Below are 19085 nucleotides of genomic sequence, written 5' to 3'. Positions count from 1 at the left end.
CGAAATAGAATAAACACATTACTGTCATGTAAAAATGTGCATTGGTAAGGCTTAGCAGTGAATCTCTAGTAAGTTTCTAGAACTTTCTGTTCATTGGCTTTGTGTGTTACTTCAGCACATTTTGACCCTCTGTAATTTCCAGTGAAAGTGTATACAGTTCGTGATAAATAAGAGACGTATCTGTCCTCTGGTAGTGGGGGAGCCAGTGACTCAGGGTGGTGTGATCAGCTGAGGGGACCAGCTGGCCCTGAAGTTCTGATTCACTGGCAGGGTTAGCACAAAGCAGCGCTTTTTACCCCAAATCCCTGAAGTGACAGAGAGAAAAGCAGAATGGCCCCAGTAATGTAGGTGGCCGAGGCACGGTTGCTGTTTTGGGGACCAGCCTCTGGGATGGTTGAGGGGGTCTGGGTGCAGCCCCAGAGGACTCCGTGGCCCCGCTGGGTGCGATTTAAAAGACTGGAGAGAAGGACGTGAGGTTGGAAAGGCTTCCATTAGAGCCACGTTCATGCGCGAAAGCAAACCCTCCAGGTAGCCAGCTTTGCTCTGTGAGCTGAATAAAAGGCTCTTGTTGTTCCTGCTTCCTCAGAGAAAATGAGCTGATTAGTCCACTGGCCATAAGGCAGTTACAGAACGAAGACAGTAAAGGAAACCAAGTACTGGTGACCGTTCCCTCTCACCCTTGAGTCCTGGCTTTATCTTGTCATCGGCTTTCTTCTCCTGGTGAATGGTCAAGTCAGTATCCTTTTCTTTTCTGGGAGCCCTGGCATTGCAGCAACTCTCTCAAGATATGCACGCAAAATCAGACACCTGTGAGCTTCAAGCAGCAAAAATCAAGTCCGACCGTGTGCGCCCTGGCCTTACAGTGGAGTTCCCACCGCGTTGCCTGCACCTCAGGGTGCAGAGCTGGCTCTCTCCCGAGAACCTCGCCCCCTCTCTCCCCCCTCTCATTTCCCCTCAGTGTAACCCAACACTTCGGCAACTGGAGGCCCAAACAGTCTTGTTAACTTAAAAGTTTTCCTTCAGGTTTATTGACCCAGCAGAGTTGAACAGGGTGAGTGTTGATCTGCGCCTCGCAGGTATTTCTTTAATTATTGGGCTGGCATCTCTAGGGCCTCATAAAAACGTGCAGTGTGAGTCGGTAGTAAAGTCACTGTGTGTTTATTTATGTATTTATTTACGTATGTATATACTATACATACGTATATACGTATATACTATACATGTATGTATGTATGTATGTATGTATTCGGGGGGTGGGGGAATCGGGGGTTTTCTAAGGGGAGCCTCTACCTTCTGCCATAAATGGTAGCTGTGGTCTTGATAATACTGTGGTTGAACAGTAAGGGCCCCAGGACTGCTCCCTGAAAGAGATTAAACTGTAATTAAACTCCACTGTGAGTAAGAAGGGACGGAAAAAAGAAGGGGAAAAAAATGTGGTTTCATAAGGCAGAGAAGAAATACATTGAGTGGTGTTTACAGCCCAGAGATGTTTTTTTGCCATCTCGACTACAAAACAGTCCTATTTTTAGCCAGCCGAGGTTTTGCAAGAAGGCCTATCAGTCCCACAGTGCTGTTCTCTGAAATAACTGCACCGAGCTGGTCCCAAGTCAGCAGCACTAACGGAGAGGCAGGAGGGAGCATTTCTCAAGCCTACAGTGCTGGTGACATTTGCTTTAACACTGAATTATGTCGGCTGCCGGCGTGAAGTTCCACCTAATGGGAGCAAGAATTTAACTGGACCGTAATTGAACATACAGCTACATAGTATCCTTTTGTTTAGGCTCAAAATGGATTTTTTTAAACCTACTTATCAGTGCAGCTATTAAATATTGTGGCTCTCAGGCTATCAGTCTGTGATCAGCACAGTCAGTGCATTTTACCTTCCAAGGAAGTGCACTTGAGCCAGCTGGAGCACGGAAGACAGAGGAGCGGGGAAAGTCGTAATTGAAACAGGCGACTGCTTCAGCACAGACAGGAAATAAAAGGAACACTGGCCCTCCGCGGATTAAATTAGATGTTTCAAATTCAGACAGTATCGGGGAAAAGAAGACTTACGGGAGGGGAAAAGGGTAACAGTGAGTTCATTCAGCCGAGCCCCCGTTCCCCTCCTAACACGTGTTTCTGCCGGACCCTCACTGTGCCTGCCCCTGCAAGGGTCGTCCCCAGCCCACCCCTTGCCCTCCCGCTCATGTCACACCATCCGTCCCTCCTGCCTGTCCTCACCCTCCCAGAGTCCTTTGGTTTTCCATTTCCATAAATTAGGCGTGAAATTACGTTGGGCTGAGGATACAGGATTTCAGCTGTTTTATAGTTGGAAAGGAAAATCTTTCAGACCTAAAGCAAAAACATTTTTTTAAATACGCTTCCTGCCTATTAGTTTGAGATATGCCTATTTTAGAAAATGCTGGCTTTGTAGAAAGCTTCTTTCTTCTTTTTAATCTCACAGAATTCTGTCTCATCCTCCAGTTCAAGTCAAGTCACAGGGATTGAGTGCGGGCTGTACACAAGGCCCGCAGGCTAACTGGAGACTGGCATGTGTGTGTGCGCTGAGGCGCTCTTAGCATATGTATACTGCAGACTCTCAGTGAGGGCTTGTGCGACTTTGTTAAAATATCTTAGGGAGTAGATTTTGTTTTACGTTGTAATAATCAACTGAAACGGTTGCAGCATTTTTGTTTTCACTTTCCTCATGTGCTACTGCGTCTCAGTTTTTCTATTGAAGCGAATATGGGTCTTTGTTTAACAGAGTCTGCTTAAATATCCAAATTCAAAGTTTGTTACTAGCAGTGACTGCGACATTGCTCTTTAAGGTCAGTGCCTCTTTCAGCCCGATAGCATCCAGTGTCGTTTATTTGTGGGGATGGGTAGCGTCCTTGGGTGAGGTATTTTCTCCGAGATATATATAAACACACTGAAAACGTCAACGAGTTAAAAATATGATCGCTCTGCCCTGTCCCTTCTTGAAAGCTGGTGACGGTCAGTGTTAGTGTCGCAGACGGGTAGCATCCCAGCTTTAAAGGTCTCTCTGAGGCTCCCTGGGTCCCTAAACCATCGTTCTGGGGGAGAGTGGGCCGCCCCATCCGCTCGGTGGGTGCACTGGTTCAGCTTCTTGAATTGAGCCTGGGAAAATTCTCGTGCAAACATCTGTTTCGTTCTCCCTGCCTCTGCCACGGGAGCAAGGTGGGGTGGGGAATAAACACATCGTGGGTGTGGGTTTGCATGGAAAATGTTGCGGGTTGCGTCCACTCCAGCTGGACAGCTTTATGTAGCTATAAACCTTTACTGCTGTGTTAAGGTTCTATTCAAAGGGAATGAATCTCTGATGTTCGTGGTCCAACAGAACTGTTACTAATTACTTATCTACTGAATAGCTACCAGGGCTGGCGGCTTGAACAGCAGTAATCCAGGAATGTCGTGTTCTCCAACAAGGGAACATTCTTGTTCGTATAAATAGCATGGCTTGCATTTTTCAAACTCGAAGCAGCAAACTAGAAATGCATACCTGCATCCCCCACCAAGGCCACTGGGCTTAGCGTCCTCCCAGAAAGTGTATTTCTCCCTTCCTGAAAGGTCATCCCAACCTGGTCTCCAAGAATGGGGGCATTATACAGAGAACTCTGGCCTCAGGCAGGCTGTGCTGATTGCTGGGTCCCAGGTTCAGGGTTGAGTGTCCCAAAGAGTGCCTGGAAGTGGACTGGCCTCCAAGCAAGGATGAGGTGGCTGCCCGTGGCCACAATCTGTGGCACCCACAGCCCTGAACTGGACAGCCCCTTTCAGGAATTCCAGAGCTCTGTCCTGCAGAAGTAATACCTGGAGGTTTGCTCTGGTGCTTCCACATCTTCTGGTGACTGTTCCTGGAGGCTCAAGCCGCCCCTGTGCATGCAGGTGCAGAAGTGCATGCCTCGCGGCAGCCGTGTCCCGGGGCCGGTGCTTGCCGGGCGGTCCTGTGATGAGGGGGATGTTAGCAGGCCCGTCAGCGCACCATCGTGGTGTCGCCTGCTCGAAGCCTCGCAGTGGCCCTCCCGAGACGGGCTGTGTTATCATCCGCTTTTACAGATGAGCGCACAGAAGCTTAGCGCCTGTGAGGAATTCACCACCAGCATCCGTACACCTGGTGTGTGGAGCTGCTGGGATTCACACGCAGGGCTCTGGGAATCTGAAGCCTTTTTAGCCCCCTGTACCACATATACGTGAGCTGGACCTTCTTTACTTTGAAAACCTGGTGTGTTCAGCATGAATGGTTTTCAGACGGCGGCCCCATGTGGGCGTCGTCCAGCAGCCCGGTCAGGGTGGGTGGAGGGCAGGCAGGCGGCCACAGGGAGAGGCCAAGGCTGGCCCTGAGCAGGTGATGCATCCCCACCTCCTGCTCTCCTTCCCAAAGACAAGCCCTGAATAGTAGTGATTTTAATTATTAAAGAAAAAGGGACACCAAGGTGTGAATGACCTACTAGCTTTAACCCTTGGAGAGTTCGTTAAATCACTCTTTCTCTGACGTAAGCATGTGGGAGGTGTGTGCAGCAGGGGGTGAGTTGTCTTCTCTGTTCAGGAGGGAGCCCCCAGACGGTTTGTCTAGTTTAGTGGGACGTCACTCTGAAGTCAGCCGTTTCAGATATGTCGTGCATTAATGACACTAACAGCATTAAATGAAGAGCACACACACATATTCGAGACTTGCCTTTTCCAGTCTCCCGCGCCCCCATTTCTCTTGACCCCCTTTGCGTTCTTTTCCTCTCCATGTGAGGCTCCGTGACACCTCTCTGCTCTGGAACGTGACCAAGGAAGGAAGGAGAGCCAGGGTCTTCTTTTCCTGCCTGCCTTTGCCCCCTTGGACAATAATGAAGACCTTCAGACTTAAAATAAGGGTATATGTTGATTATTGTTTTCCTGTTTAAAAATACACCCATCAGAGTTCTCAGATTTGAAAATGAAAACTGGAGGGAAGGAGCTTAGTGTAAGCACCTTGGAGTCACGCGTCAAGGCCCATCCTGGGTGAAGACCCTGCCCGGCTGGAGCTCAGGGTCTGGTCAGCACGTGCAGTCTGACCCGAACAACAGGGCCACACACTGTCATCACTGGGGATTAAATCCTGGGAAACTCAGCACTTGAAAGGGAATCTCTGTTTTATTATCTGAACATTGAGGGCAAGAAGGAAGCGACTCGACTCTCCTGCCAGGAGGCTCTGGGCCTGGACCCGGTGAGGGGTACCCCTCCCTCCCCACTCCCTGTTTCCCACTCCGTCTCCCCCTCCTCCCCCACTCCGTCTCCCCCTCCTCCCCCACTCCGTCTCCCTCTCCTCCCCCACTCCGTCTCCCCCTCCCCTCCCCTCCCCTCTCCCTCCCCCTTCCCCTCCCCTCCCTCCCCTCTCCCTCCCTCCCCTCTCCCTCCCTCCCCTCCCCTCCCTCCCCTCTCCCTCCCCTCCCCTCTCCCTCCCCTCCCCTCCCCTCCCCTCCCCTCTCCCTCTCCCTCGTCCTCTGGCTCCAGGCTCCTTCCCTTGCTCATCTTTGAACTAAACAATGTCCTAGGAATTGTTGGGAGTAAAGGTTTTGAAAGTTCATATTTAAAAATAGGCAGTGGGGGGCTTCCCTGGTGGCGCAGTGGTTGAGAGTCCGCCTGCCGATGCAGGGGACACGGGTTCGTGCCCCGGTCCGGGAGGATCCCACATGCCGCAGAGCGGCTGGGCCCGTGAGCCATGGCCGCTAAGTCTGCACGTCCAGAGCCTGTGCTCCGCAGCGGGAGAGGCCACAACAGTGAGGGGCCCACATACCGCAAAGAAAAAAATAAAAGTAAAAAAATAAAAATAAGCAGTGGTGATTGAAATGCCTCTTTACTGGCTTGGGAAGTGCTCACTAGGTCCAGCACACCATCCATGGGACAGAAGTCAGATCGGGGCTTTCTGAGCTGTTTACGTCCAGCTGCTGCCTCGCTGGATTCCTGAGAGTGCTTCCCACGAGCCAGGAGCCTGTCTTCAAGCCAGCAGGTCTGTGTTGCGGCCTGCAGCTCACACCCCATCGTGGGTGTCAGCAGGGCCAGCTCTTACTCTCTAAGCAGTGCAGGGCCCGACCAGAAAGGGGACCTGATGGCAAGGCGGGCGCTGGGGCTCAGAGTGTTGGCTCTGTTTGGCGTCTCGGGGACCGGCGCTTGGACGGCTCCCAGACACGTACCCGCCAGGAGGGCTGCTTGCTCCTGGGGAATCAGTGGGCTGCTTGGCTGCGGGGAGAGCCTGAGGCCCTTCTGATCAGAAGGAGACTCGCGCTCCCCCAGCCCCGCTCCTCCCGCACAGAGCAGCTTCCAGAAAGCCGGCGCTGTTCCAGAATCTCCCACATGGGCTTGCACAAGGCCCAGTGGTTCTACAGGTTCTGCTCTTTCCTGAGAAGAACTGAGTACAGGAAAGTTGACTTAATACATCCTTAAAAATCTGGTTTCTTTCAGAGTTGCCCGTTACAGTCACTTATTTGAAAATGATAACACAGTGGTGTGGGGTTGCATTTTTCAATAATAGCTTCTAAAACCTTAAAAATTTTTTCTTAAGGCGTGTGTGTGTGTGTGTGTGTGTGTGTGTGCCTGATGGCTGTATAATTAGAAGTAAACTCAAATCAGAATTTGGGCATGATTGGCCCCTTCCGTATACAGCCACAGTTGAAATTTCTAGAATTACAGGATGAGTGTTCTTCTGAAGCTGGTACAAATGGATTGAAACCAAAACTGGGAAAGTGTGAAAACCTCATGTCCTTTGACTTCTTTGTAAAAGAATTGCAAGAGGGCGTTTTCCAGGAGTACTGCTGAATGTGTGTAAAACCAGGAAATAACTCTGTGACATTCATAGCGTTAATACCCCGCAATGAGTCAGAAACAGAGTTGGAACAAAGCTAGAGTGCCCTGCCTGTCATCAAAGAGCAGGGGTCTGACACGTGACCAAGCCTGTCCTCATCACACGGAGGCTTGGGGCACAGCTTTCCTTGTGGTCCACGGGAGCCGTGTCCACGATGCACACGTGGTGTCAGGGCATCAGCACGGGAGCCAGAGCCCTGGGTTCAGATCCTGGCTCTGCCACTTCCTGGGACCGTCTCAGCTCCTTTGTGCTGCAGTATCTCCAGTTGTGAAGTGAACGTCGTGATAGTACTTACCTCATAGGACTCCAGCGGGGGGATTAAACACAGTGTACCTACAGTTCTCCAGACTGTGAATATGTTTAGATGTTGGCAACTCTGATGATGACGGTGGTGGTGATGGTGTTGACAGGTACTTGCCAGCCTGCTTTGCGTCATCACCCAAATCGGAACATCGCAAAATAATCTGATAGAAAGTCGCATAGATAGAAACAAGTCTATTACGACATCCATTACCTAAACTAAAGAGAGATGTGAGAGGATTCTTTTTACCAGGTCCACCTGTACTTTTATCCTGTCAGCTCTAAGATTTAAAATCTTAGACCATTTGGTGTGGGTATAGTGACACCATTCTTCCTGCTTTCTTGAGCCTTTTGAGTAAACATTTCTCATCGAAAGTGAAATAACATTTCCCCGACTTCTTATTAGTGAATGGGAAAAGGACCCCTACAAACATATCAAATGAGTGAAAATCACTGTGGTTTGAGGAATGAGAGTTTTACTCAGTGCCAAGGAAGGGAAAGCCTTATTCTCTGCTTCCTCGAGTTTTTTGCTACTAAAACAAAGTAAGTGTTTGGATGGAAAATGCAGCAAATTAATATTTTGTGTTTGTTATCTTTAATTGAAATGAGGATGCAGATCGGTGGATTTTTATGTTGCTGAAAGAGCAAATACACATAGTTCAATATTCCAGATTTACATGAAATTTGAATGTTATGATTTGAGAAGTTAGTATCCCAAGGAAACCTTCCAAAATAGCATCAAATCTGAAATCCTAAACATGGCTTGATCGTTAAGGGCACTCAGGGAGCTTCATAAAATTAGAAGCTCCCAGGCCCCTCACCAGCTTACCTAATTGCAATCTGTAAAAGTCAGGCTTGAGAATTTGTACTTTTTTAAAGCACCCCAAGTGATTCAAAATACACATGATAAAAAAAAAAGTATAGTTTCTAACCTGGACCATCCTCATTTTTTCGTCCTCTTTTTTGGGGCACTATCTTAATGAAAAATAACAAATGTTATACTTGAGATAAAATGACCAGGGACCCCAGTTCTCTGTAAGCCTCAGGGAGAAGTTTTGAGGCTGGGTGGACTTCCCGCCCCCACGTGGCAGGGGCCCCCCATGCACGGCCGCCGAGCCCTCTCTAGGAGACGTGCACACACACCCTGTGCTTGCACTGGAAGAACACCTCCCACCTGAGGTCACAGCACTGGTTACACTTTCTCTTCGCCTGTAGACTTCCTGCTAACTTCTGGTGGAAAGAAGGGACCTGGCCGGGCCCTGGCTTCCTCCTGTCCTGGCTTCACTGGCCACCGTAAATGCACGTGATGTACTTATGATGAATTATCAACACTCATCTGAGTGTTTCTTTAGGGTCACATTGCAAGTGTGTCCTACATATCTTTAGAGCAAAGAGCTGTTTCAATTGGGTGTAATACACTGTGAGTGACTGTTAACGTGGATGAACATCTGTTTACAGAGTCCTTGTATTGCAAGGCTCATTCTGTTCTTGAAGGAGTCCACGTGGACTTCACGTCTGCATGTAATCATCTTCAACTCTTATTTGAATTCAAGGCTTGGTTCCTAGTAATTTTCCCATTTGTTACTTCATGGTTATTATTTTTAAGGCTGAAAGTTTCCTGCAGTTATTAATTGTTCTCCAGTGAGGAAATATAGATCCTCTTTCTAATAGCTGACTTAAAAGATAAATACAGAAGAAAGAGATTGGGCCATTTGGAAGGGTAGATGCCACACAGTCATGAAAGCAGTGAGACCAGCATTGTGTGCATTTGTGTAACTTGGAGCCCACGGGTTTTCGGTGTAACTGAGAGTTCCCTAAAAAACAAAGAAGTCACTACCTTGGAGTCTTCAGCAGCATATAAAAATGCATTCATTTAGAACATTTAGGATATTATTAACATCTAACTACATTTAGTCTGGAATAGGACATGTCTCTCTCCTTTTCAGAGGTTCCAAATGAATTTTATGTCCTTGGGGTAAGAATAACAAGTATGTCCAGTATCTACACATACGAGGGTCCTTTCACTACATACATGTAGCTTTTGATCAATCTATAAAGTGATTTGGGCACCACTATTAGTATTCAGAGGTGATAGACTTTGGAAGGCGATATCACTCATTCCATCATCTTCAGACAGCGTATCGACCCTGTTCTTCCTGAGGTCAGGCCGAGGCCACACTCTGCCGGGGCTGCCGTGCTCCCAGCAGCTGACTCTGCTTCTGCCCTCCGCACCACAGCTGCCCCCCAGGCTTTCAACCAGCAGACTCCGAGCGCTCACGTCGCACAACGTGCCTCCACAAACACCACGATTCCGTCTCCGTGAGTTTTGCGACAGCTGGGTGTCTGTCTCCCCAGTGTTTGCACGACCTCAGCGGTTTGCACGGTGTCGCGCGACCTCAGCGGTTTGCACGGTGTCGCGCGACCTCAGCGGTTTGCACGGTGCCGCGCGACCTCAGCGGTTTGCACGGTGCCGCGCGACCTCAGCGGTTTGCACGGTGCCGCGCGACCTCAGCGGTTTGCACGGTGTCGCGCGACCTCAGCGGTTTACACGATGTTGCACTTTCCCAAGTTTTGTCTCAGTGAGCTGATATTTTAGGGAATATCTTAGGTGGAGAAGTGTTCGAGGTAGAGTTGAAATAAATATGAAGAAAAAGGATTTGGAATGTAATTATTGAACTGTGGGAATCTCCATGGGTTTATCGTAAAAGAAGAAAGAACTCACTAGGTGTTGGTTATGGTATTGGAAAAGTGGCTTTGTAAATTCATTTCAAAAGGTGTCGATAAATTTCTCATAAAGATCTAAATGCTGTATTTTGTCGGTTTTGTTGTTTTCTTTCATTTTCCTTCCCATTAAAACATGTCCACCTGGGATAACCGTTCACTTGCCCACCCTTTATTTCGAAGGGTCCGTTTCCACCTCCTGTCCATTTAAAACAAGGTCACTCCCACATAGGCAGTCAAGCACTTTCCATCATCTCACTCCTGCTGTCCTTGGGGATCCCTCGTCCTGCCAGACCCGAGCATGTTATACCTCACGCTGGGTACAGACGTTTCTTCATCTGTGGCCCTGAACTGTCACATTTTCTGTTCTTTTAAGTCTGGAGTATCTGGGAGAAGTGCTGAGACTCGAGGCAGAGAGTTTGTGTGCGTTTAGGAGCACTAAGCCGAATGAGAGACCCAGAGTTCCAGGTGACGGTGTAACTGCAGAGCGGGAAGGGAAAGGATAGTAATTATCCCCCAGGGGTCTGTGAACTCCCTTTGGCATTTTAAAGTGAGATGAGCTGCCTTCACGATATTCTCTGTCTATCACCTGTGCATGTGACGCATCTGCAGCCTTCACCTAGGTTAGTTCAGGAGTAGCCAGGTCTCCTGGACTTGCCTCCATTCATTTGTTAACACAAGAGCAGACTCCAAGTTCTGGGACGTCTTAAGGGCATACATCAAGTTTTCATTTCATGAACTTCTGGGAAGAGGTCATTCATAATTTCCCATGCTGATTCAGACCTACTTTAAAGGAGCATAGTAATTTATGTGTATCTGAATTTCTTGTAACTGTTCTGAAGGCAGCTGGAACTCTTAGGCTCTCCTTAACCCATATCTATACACCTGGGACAGCCTCATAAATTCCTAAAACTGTTCTAGAGTAGAGAAGTGCATCCCAAATGCAAAGTCATGTTATCATGGGTTCTGAGACTACCATTGAACCGTGGGACGTCAGGGAATTTAAAATGACCCCGGAAAATGTGCCCCGCCCCCCCGAGGAAACCTTAGGAAGTCATTTGTTGAGTCTGGAAAAGATCACTGTTGGTGGGTAAGTGTAGACAGGGAAAGGGGATCAAGAACTTAGCCCTGGAGCCACGTGAAGATGAAATATACGAGCACTAGAGAAGGCACTGAGAAGTGAAACCCTCTAATAAGAATTTCATTATGGGAGTAGAGGGAAATTATCAGAGGACTATTTGAAGAAAATTTCCCAGAACTGAAGCATATGAATCTTGAAATTGCAAAAGCTTTATGAGTGTCCAGCTCAGTGAATGAACAAAGACCCACACCAAAGACCATTACTGTGAAATTTCAACATTGGGATTAAAGAGAAGATCCTAAAATTTCTAGGAGTACAAACAGGTTTCTTACAAATGATCCAGAGTGAAAGCAGGAGAAAATGTGCCACTGAATTATGTTCCAGCACAGAAATGAGAAGCCAAGGGAGCAATGCCTTCTAAATTGTGGAAATGATTTTTAATCTGGAATTCTAAACCTATACAAAATATTCTAGACATTTTCAAATATGCATCATTTTAAAAGAAATTATCTTCCACGTACTGCCCTGAGAAAGCTACTGGAGAACATTCTCTACCAAAACAAGGGGGTAAACCAAGAAAGAGGAAGGCATAGGATTCAGGAGGTAGGGGATGCAACACAAAGAGAGGAGAAGGACATTCTCAGGGTGACAGCAGAGGAAGGTCGAGAGCAAACAGTCAGTGATTGAAGGTGGAGGTTTCAGGAGGTGCGTCTCCAGGAGGAAAATGAAAAGGGACCAGTAAGTACTCTGACAGGTTTGAGGGTGTGGAGAATTACATTTTTACAGAGAGTTGAAGGGTGTGAGAGAACTCAGATATATAAGGAAAACTAATCAAATGAAAAACCCCAGCAGTTATTAAGTCTGGTAGAGGGAGGGAAGGGATTGTGAAGAAACTGAAATCACGATCCACCAGTTGATTCAGAAGTGAAAAATTCATTTAGAAATTAATAATGGCTACTATGAATATAGACTTAACCAAAAATTGAGAAGTAATTATAGATGGAAATTAGGGTAAACAAGTGTGTAAATGTACTAAACATCCCCTATTACTATACTAGGCAATAGTTCAGGCCTAAAATGGATTCATCAGGCGATAAAAGAATAAAACACATCATTTACCAAATGGTTACAAGTGTTGAAAAGGGCCCTAGAGCCTGACAAGTTGGGAGGAGCAGGGAACAAGGGCACTGTTTTTTATTATAAGTCTTTTAGCACTTTTTAATTTCTTATATTATCTACATGTAATATTTTGGTTAGTTTAAAAACTAATTTTAAAATAAATATAATTTGATTATATGACGTACACAGCATTAAAGTTAAAAAACATACTCAGTTTTCATCTTTACTAACTATACCACTGCACCCTGCGTTCTAGAAACAGGAAGTAAGACTTTCATTGTTCTTGCTTTGAATTGCGATATGATCGACATGTAACATTGTATTCGTTTCAGGTGTACAACATAATGATGTGATATTTGCATATATTGCAGAATGATTACACTAAGTCTAGTTAGCGACCATCATGACACATAGTTGCAGTTTTTTTCTTGCGATGAGAATTTTTAAGATCTCTCTTAACTTTCAAATAGACAATACAGTATTATTAACTGTAGTTAGTACCGTAAGATGTCAGTATCATTCATCAGGGAAAGAAGTATATTAGTTTCTTGCAGCTGTTGATAAAAATTACCAGACTTCAGGGCTCAGAATGGCACTGCTCTGGACGGGACTGTGACCCACTCCCCCAGCCAGCAAAGTGACGTTTAGAGGTGGCGCCTTTGGGAGATAATTGGATTTAGAGAAGGTCATGCGGTGGTCCCCTCATGATGGGGTTAGTATGAGAAGTGAGAAGGTGGCTGTCTGCAGGCCAGGAGCTGAACATGCTCTGACCTCAGACTTCTAGCCTCTAGACCTGTACGAAAATCACTGTCTGTTGTTTAACACTGAGTCTGTGTTATTTTGTCGTGGCAGCCCAAGCAGACTAAGACAAGCACAAACTTACCTGATAGTTCAGGTCAAGCGTCTGGATGGGTCTCACAGGCTAAAATCAAGGAGCCTGCCGAGCAGTGTTCCTCCTGGGGGCTCTGGGAGGCGCTGTGCCCTGCCTTTCCAGCTCCTGGAGGCCCCCGCATTCCTTGTGCCCCTTTGCCACGTCACCTCACATCACTGCATCCTGTGCCTTCTCTGATCCCACTGCTTCCTATGAGGACCTCGCGCTCACACTGGTTGCCCAGGTAACCAGCACAGCCTCCCCTCCTCAGGACCGTTATGCACATCTGCATCACTTGAGCTGTGTCAGGTCACATGCTCACAGGTTAGGGGATCGGGGTGTGGACATCTTTGGGGACGTTATTCAGCAACCACTAGAGGTGAGGGAGCCAGCAGGTGTGAGCAAACAGCCTTCCTCACGCTTAATCCCCAAGCATCAGGACGGTTGTCAGCGAATTGACATTTGTTTAAAACCATGTACGTGTTCCTGGTTATATTCAGATATAGAAGAAAACTCAAATCTAATTTCAGTTCTAACTATAACTACTGAAAACCTTGATATTTTGAAAACTTTGGAAATTTCATGGATAATTTGCCTTGTCTCCATTAAAACAGGTAAATAAGTCAATGGCAGTTAAGAGTTGGATGCTTGTGTCAAACAACTGAGTTTAAAACCCACTTCCACCTCTTTGCTCATGAGTTCGGACCAGTCACGGAATCTCTCTAAATCTCGATTCCCGCATTTGTGCAACAGAGAAGACCGGCGTCTCCACCCCATGGGTTGTTGCCAGGCTGTGCCTGACACACTGAGGACACCGTGAGTGGGGGCTCTTACTGTTATTATTAATCGATGGTTCATCTCCTTGACGAAGGGGCTTGTCTGACATCCCCTAAGCCCTGAGAGATTATTCCTGAGCTGTCGTGCTGTAGTGATGCAGTTTATGTCTGGATTTGTCAGCAAGTAATAGGATTGGTAACGTTGTTCATGGAAAGAGGGGGGGACATTTCATGAAAAACAGTAAGAACTTCAACAGCAGTAAATGCAATGTCATGTATTTAGGGACAAAAAAAGGTATCTTTATGGACACAAGAAGGGGAAAAATAATAAAAGATATCAGAGTGAATCAAAAATCATTTTAATTGTAGGAGCTAGTAAATGTAAAGTGTGTTATTATTTAAACGGCAGTGAGATTATATGCAAGCACGGTTTAGCTGCGTAACCGACAGCAAGTTGTATTAAGGACATTTTGTTATCCGGTTACATTTGACTCTTGTGTAATAGCGAATTTGGCTGCCCTTTGTCCCTCACTGCTGGAACCGAGGCTCTAAACCCTTGGAATTTCCTCAGTGCAGGGGCATCTTGGTTATTCGTGGTGGGCTACTAGCTAGTAGGATGGGGCTGGCCACCCGCCGGGTTAGAGAGCTGGAGCTCTGAGCCACACAAGGGCAGCCCACATCCTGGCCTCCAGGGAGGAGGGGGCTAGGGATCAAGTTCAACCACACTGCCAAGAATTCAGTTAATCAAGTGCGTAACGAACCCCTAGTCATGACTCTGGGTACCAAGGCTCAGTGGAGATGCCTGGTTGGTGACTGTACACGTGTGCGGGAGGCTTTTGTGTCCTGAGGGCATGGAAGCTTCCTGTTTGAACTCTCCCGGGGCCCCTGATGTGTCCCCCCACCTGCCTGGTCCGGGTTTGTGTCCTTCACGTACTGTGGTGCTGTCCTGAGTTTTGTGAGTCATCCTAATGAAGTATCAAACCTGAGAGGGTCATGGGAACCCCTGAATTTGCAGCTGGTTGGCCAGGATTACAGTGGCCGAGGGATCCCACACTGTGGCTGGTGTCGAGGGGAGGGCAGTCGGGTGGGTGGTGTCAGGATGACGTCATAACGTTGCACTGACAGACTGGGGAGGGAGGCAAAGAGAATCCAGGGATGTGGCAGGAATTAAACCAGGCAGACGGTTTTTGAACGTGATTTGACCTAAAATACAGATGCTGAGTTGCATCAGGAGGCTTGGAGCCAAGTGGGGCTTCCAGACCCCTGACGTGTGGCCTGAGAGGAGGGGTCTGTGGAATCCCCCTCCCTGAAGAAGTGGTACCATCCCCTGCAGCCCTGCTGTCCGGCCTCGCCATTGCTGATGAGTGTCAGAAACGGCCTTTCTTCTCCTACCGTGTCCATCAGATTTTCTAGATGTTTCTGCTGACCCCGTGTCTGTGAATGAACTGACCCACACCTCTCAGGAACCCACAAAAAAGCCCCAGGAAGGAACCCATTTCTGTGCTCCCGCCCCCGCCCTGCTTTTTGGTTGTGAAGACCTTGAAGGGCCGGGGGTGTCCACAGTGACACGCGCTGCACCTGTGTGCCTCCCCTCCCCCGGACCATGGCCCTGGTGGCCACCTGGCCCCCGCCTCGTGACTCATGGTTCCTCTGTGCCTGTGTTGGGCCGGCTGGCCCAGCCTTCTCTTGTTGCCCGTTCTAACCTCTGGGCATTAATATTCCAGTTTGACATCTGGGCAGCTGAGCCTGGGAGAGTGTAAGGACCCGCCAAGGTCACAGGCGAGCGCGGCCAGGCTGGACTCCCCAGGGGCCCTGGGCACACCCCGCTTTTACAGCAGTGCATGAGCACCGAAACCTCAGTCACCAGGTCTACAGAAGTGCGTGTCCTACAGAAAATATTCCAAACTTGTGAAGTGGACTTATGCTTTATTGCTACCTTAGAGTCGAAGTTCTCTCTTTGGTAACTCAGGAAAATCTTTCTACCTTCTCCACATTAAAAGTGTTTCAGGCATCTGGGGCCTCCTCTCCTGCCTTTTTTATATATTCGGGCCTAGAGATTTTACATGTTAATTTTGTTGTACAAGACAGAGTTAAGCCAATTAATGTTTAGATTAAAAAAACAAAACCAAACCATAAATCCAAAAGAACATGTCGAGTTCTGTTTTTCCCCTTATTGGAAGTGAAATTCCCATTAGCGGCAGCCAGGCCTGAGCGCGGAGGGAGAATGGGGCCCGTTGTGTGCAGAGATGGGCTTATCACATGGTTAGCAGCTGGGGTTTATGTGGCGGCTCATTAAATAAAGCAGCAGTGGCAGCCACCTCCTGCTGGAGTACGCTTGAGGTACGGTACCTGAGTTTTCGAATTCTAGCTGTAGTCTTTTGTACTTTGTTTTATGTCTCTCTCAGTTTTCTGACTGTTCTTGACATTTGCTGACCTCACAGTACTTTTATTATTATTTTTATTGCTACTATAACAATGATAACTTAAGGGCCTGATTTATATGATGGCAACTTAGCCAAGGGGGAGATTAAGGCGTACCCAAAGAAACATGCCGTAAATGCTTGAGGCTGTCAGCCTTGCGTTTTATTAAGTGGGAAACTTTTGTTTTGACACAAATGAGTTTGGAGAGTCCTAAGCGACTGCAGGATTGTGTTTGCTGGGGCCCACGGCTGTGGGTCCCTGAGCTGGAGACATCTCAGGGCATCTGTAGTTGGTCACCCTACATGACACTCAATTTACTCAATTTCTTTCTTTCTTCTTTTTTCTTCTTTTTTTTTGAGTAATTGGTAGTCATTCTTTTGTTCTTTCTTTCTGAAGGAATTCTGATTTTCGGAATGACGAAAATGCCACAAATTACAGGCAGATTCCCTTAATTGTAGTCATGTCATTTCCAGCTGGCTTGTTTGGGAGGCGCCAGACCTGCTGCACTCACAGCAAAAGCCAGTCCCCTGGGAGGGTGGGTGGCACTGCCCTGAGGGCTCTCGGCCCCCGGGCTCAGGCTGTGGGCAGCACCTGGGCCCTCGTGCACCCACCTGCCAGCGAGGGCTGGGCTCGCTGTGTAGCCTGAAGCCTGGTGCGTGGACCCCGAGCCTGGGGTGCCGAGCTCACCTCCTGCCCCGAAGCCTCAGCCTCTGGACTCTGCTGTCTTGAGAGTCCGGCCTGGAGCCCAGCCCTGCCCCCCCTCCCCCAGCCGACCCCCCTTCCCACACGCTTGCTCCTCACCCCGCTTCTTGGCCAACTTCCCTCTTTCTGCATCGTACTTACCAACCTCGTTGAGGGCTCTGATTTAACGAACTTTGGTGAACTGAGCTGAACTGTACTGATGCTTCGCTATTTTGCCATTTCTGTGGAGTTATTAAAATACCCTCCTGTGTGGGGTACAGAGTGCGACCTTGAACATCCTTAGACCGACCTCTGGGACACACTGTAACGTCACACCGAAATTGTGGCTCGTTTGGGTGCATTTACCCCTTGACCACTGTCGTGTTAACATCTCCCTCTTTATCGGATATTTCAGCGTCCTGGCTGAGAACCGTCTCTGCTGGGCCCCTTCACCGCCTTCATCGGCACCCTTCCGGGCTTTATTTCTAGGAACGTGTTTTACAAAAGGGAGTTGTTACCTCTTGGTGGGAGTGACTGGGTCTTGAGCAGACAGCAGCCCTTCTGGAGCTCAGAGTGCTGAGCAGGTCACCCGGGTGGCAGGTCATGGCCGTGCTTGCTGCCCCAGACCCTCCTCGCCAGCCAGGTGGGCTTCGTGAGAGCTCGGTGAGCAGAGTGGCTGAGATGGAACACAGGTCCCAGCTGACCTGCTTGTCCCTGGGGTCCAGCTGTCCGCCGAGGAGGAAGCCTGAGTTGGCCTGAGTGCTCGCAGGGATGAATCAGCACCTGCCCTGGACACAGAGTCCAGCCCCAGCCTGGGCGTCGTCTAGCGCAGGCCCCAGACAGCAGCTCTGTCTGCATGGCTGACCCAGAGAACTCATGAGCATAAGAGGTGGCGGGTTTAGGCCACTAAGATTTGGGGGCCCGTGTTACTCAGCCAGAGTGACCATACATCCACCGGAGGCCTAGGTCAGACACAGCGGCCGCGTGGAGCTCAGCTGGGGTTCATACCTCGCTCGGGACGCGTCCAGGGCCATCAGGCTGGGAGCCTGTGGCCGCCTGCCAGCAGGGAAGGTGCTGGCTTTGCAGCCACTCACGCCCGGCCGCTGACCCCAAACCAAGGAGTGCTTTGTCTCCTCTCTGGTGACCCCAGTCAGTCCTGGAATGTTGGGAACACGGGGTTTGCTTTGTCCGTGAGAAAACAATGCGGGTGGAGACCCTGCCAGCTTTCTGCAGATCTGAGGTCCTTCCTTGAGTTGTTGCCCGGAGGTGGCTGCTTGGGCCGAAACGACATCTCTGGGTGCCCTGTGCGTCCAGGAGGCTGGAGCCTGTTTCAGAGCAGAATGACCCATCACTTCCGGGCTTTCCTGTCTGCCAACTGGAAGCAAAGGTCTCTGAGCCCCTTGGGATGGAAGGATCCGCGGGGTGGAAGGGTCTTGGTCCCTGAATCAATGCAGGGATGAGAGGGGATTCTTCTGTGCTGGACTTTGTCCTCCAGGGCTGCGGCCGCCCGCCACCCGAGGCTGCTGAGCCCCCAGAGCAGGGCTGGTCTGACCCGAGGTGGTTGTAGATGTGAACTGGACGCGAGATTTCCAAGAGCACAAAACAGAACGTAAAATATCTCAACAATTGTTTATATACATTACAAGTCAAGATAATAATACTTTGGATGTATTAGATTAAGTAATATATTATTAAAGTTCATTTCACCTGCTTCTGTTTTTACTGCGGCTACTAGAAGCTTTGGGGGACCTTTGAGGTGACAGTGTGCTGCTTTGGCGCACAGGGCTGTCCTGAGACACTGCAACCACACGTGTGTCTACAGTACATCCCCTGAGCCCGGGCCCTGGAGCCATCACTGGGCACTGTGGCCTGGTCTTCCGGACCCATCGCAGGCCCTGTCCCTACAGTAGTACTCTGCCATTCTCTGAGAAATTGATGTCTCCAGAATGAGGTGTTATCCACATTGTTAAAACTTCAAATGAAGCGTTTCTGAGTATAGTATAGTTTTTCTGTGCTGTCCTTCAGAAATAAGAAAGGTCTACCAAATACCACCATGGCATTCAGTTGCCATGGTCATGGTTAAATTACTCCGTTCCAGGAAATGAGGCCTAATGATGCAGCCTGTTACAATTGTATACTGTATAGCATCATGACTTTCATCGGATAAAACAATTTTTCTTGCTACTTGTTAGAATTTTTCTTAACCCACCATCTATATATAGCATCCATCTATATATAGCTTTTTTATTCTTTTATACTTCATGCTGAAGATTTATTGAGTACAAA

General features: G+C 48.4%; 1 protein-coding gene across 3 annotated transcripts in view; it reads left to right on the top strand.

Moving 5' to 3' along the window:
- Positions 1–19085, top strand: part of GMDS (GDP-mannose 4,6-dehydratase) — a 479216-nt gene that overhangs the window by 335705 nt on the left and 124426 nt on the right. The gene's annotated exons all lie outside the window — the stretch shown is intronic.

Source organism: Pseudorca crassidens, chromosome 10, assembly GCF_039906515.1.
Source record: "Pseudorca crassidens isolate mPseCra1 chromosome 10, mPseCra1.hap1, whole genome shotgun sequence".
NCBI classification, from domain to species: Eukaryota; Metazoa; Chordata; class Mammalia; order Artiodactyla; family Delphinidae; genus Pseudorca; species Pseudorca crassidens.
The sequence above is the reverse complement of the archived record's forward strand: the minus strand, read 5'-3'. Positions and strand labels throughout refer to the sequence as shown.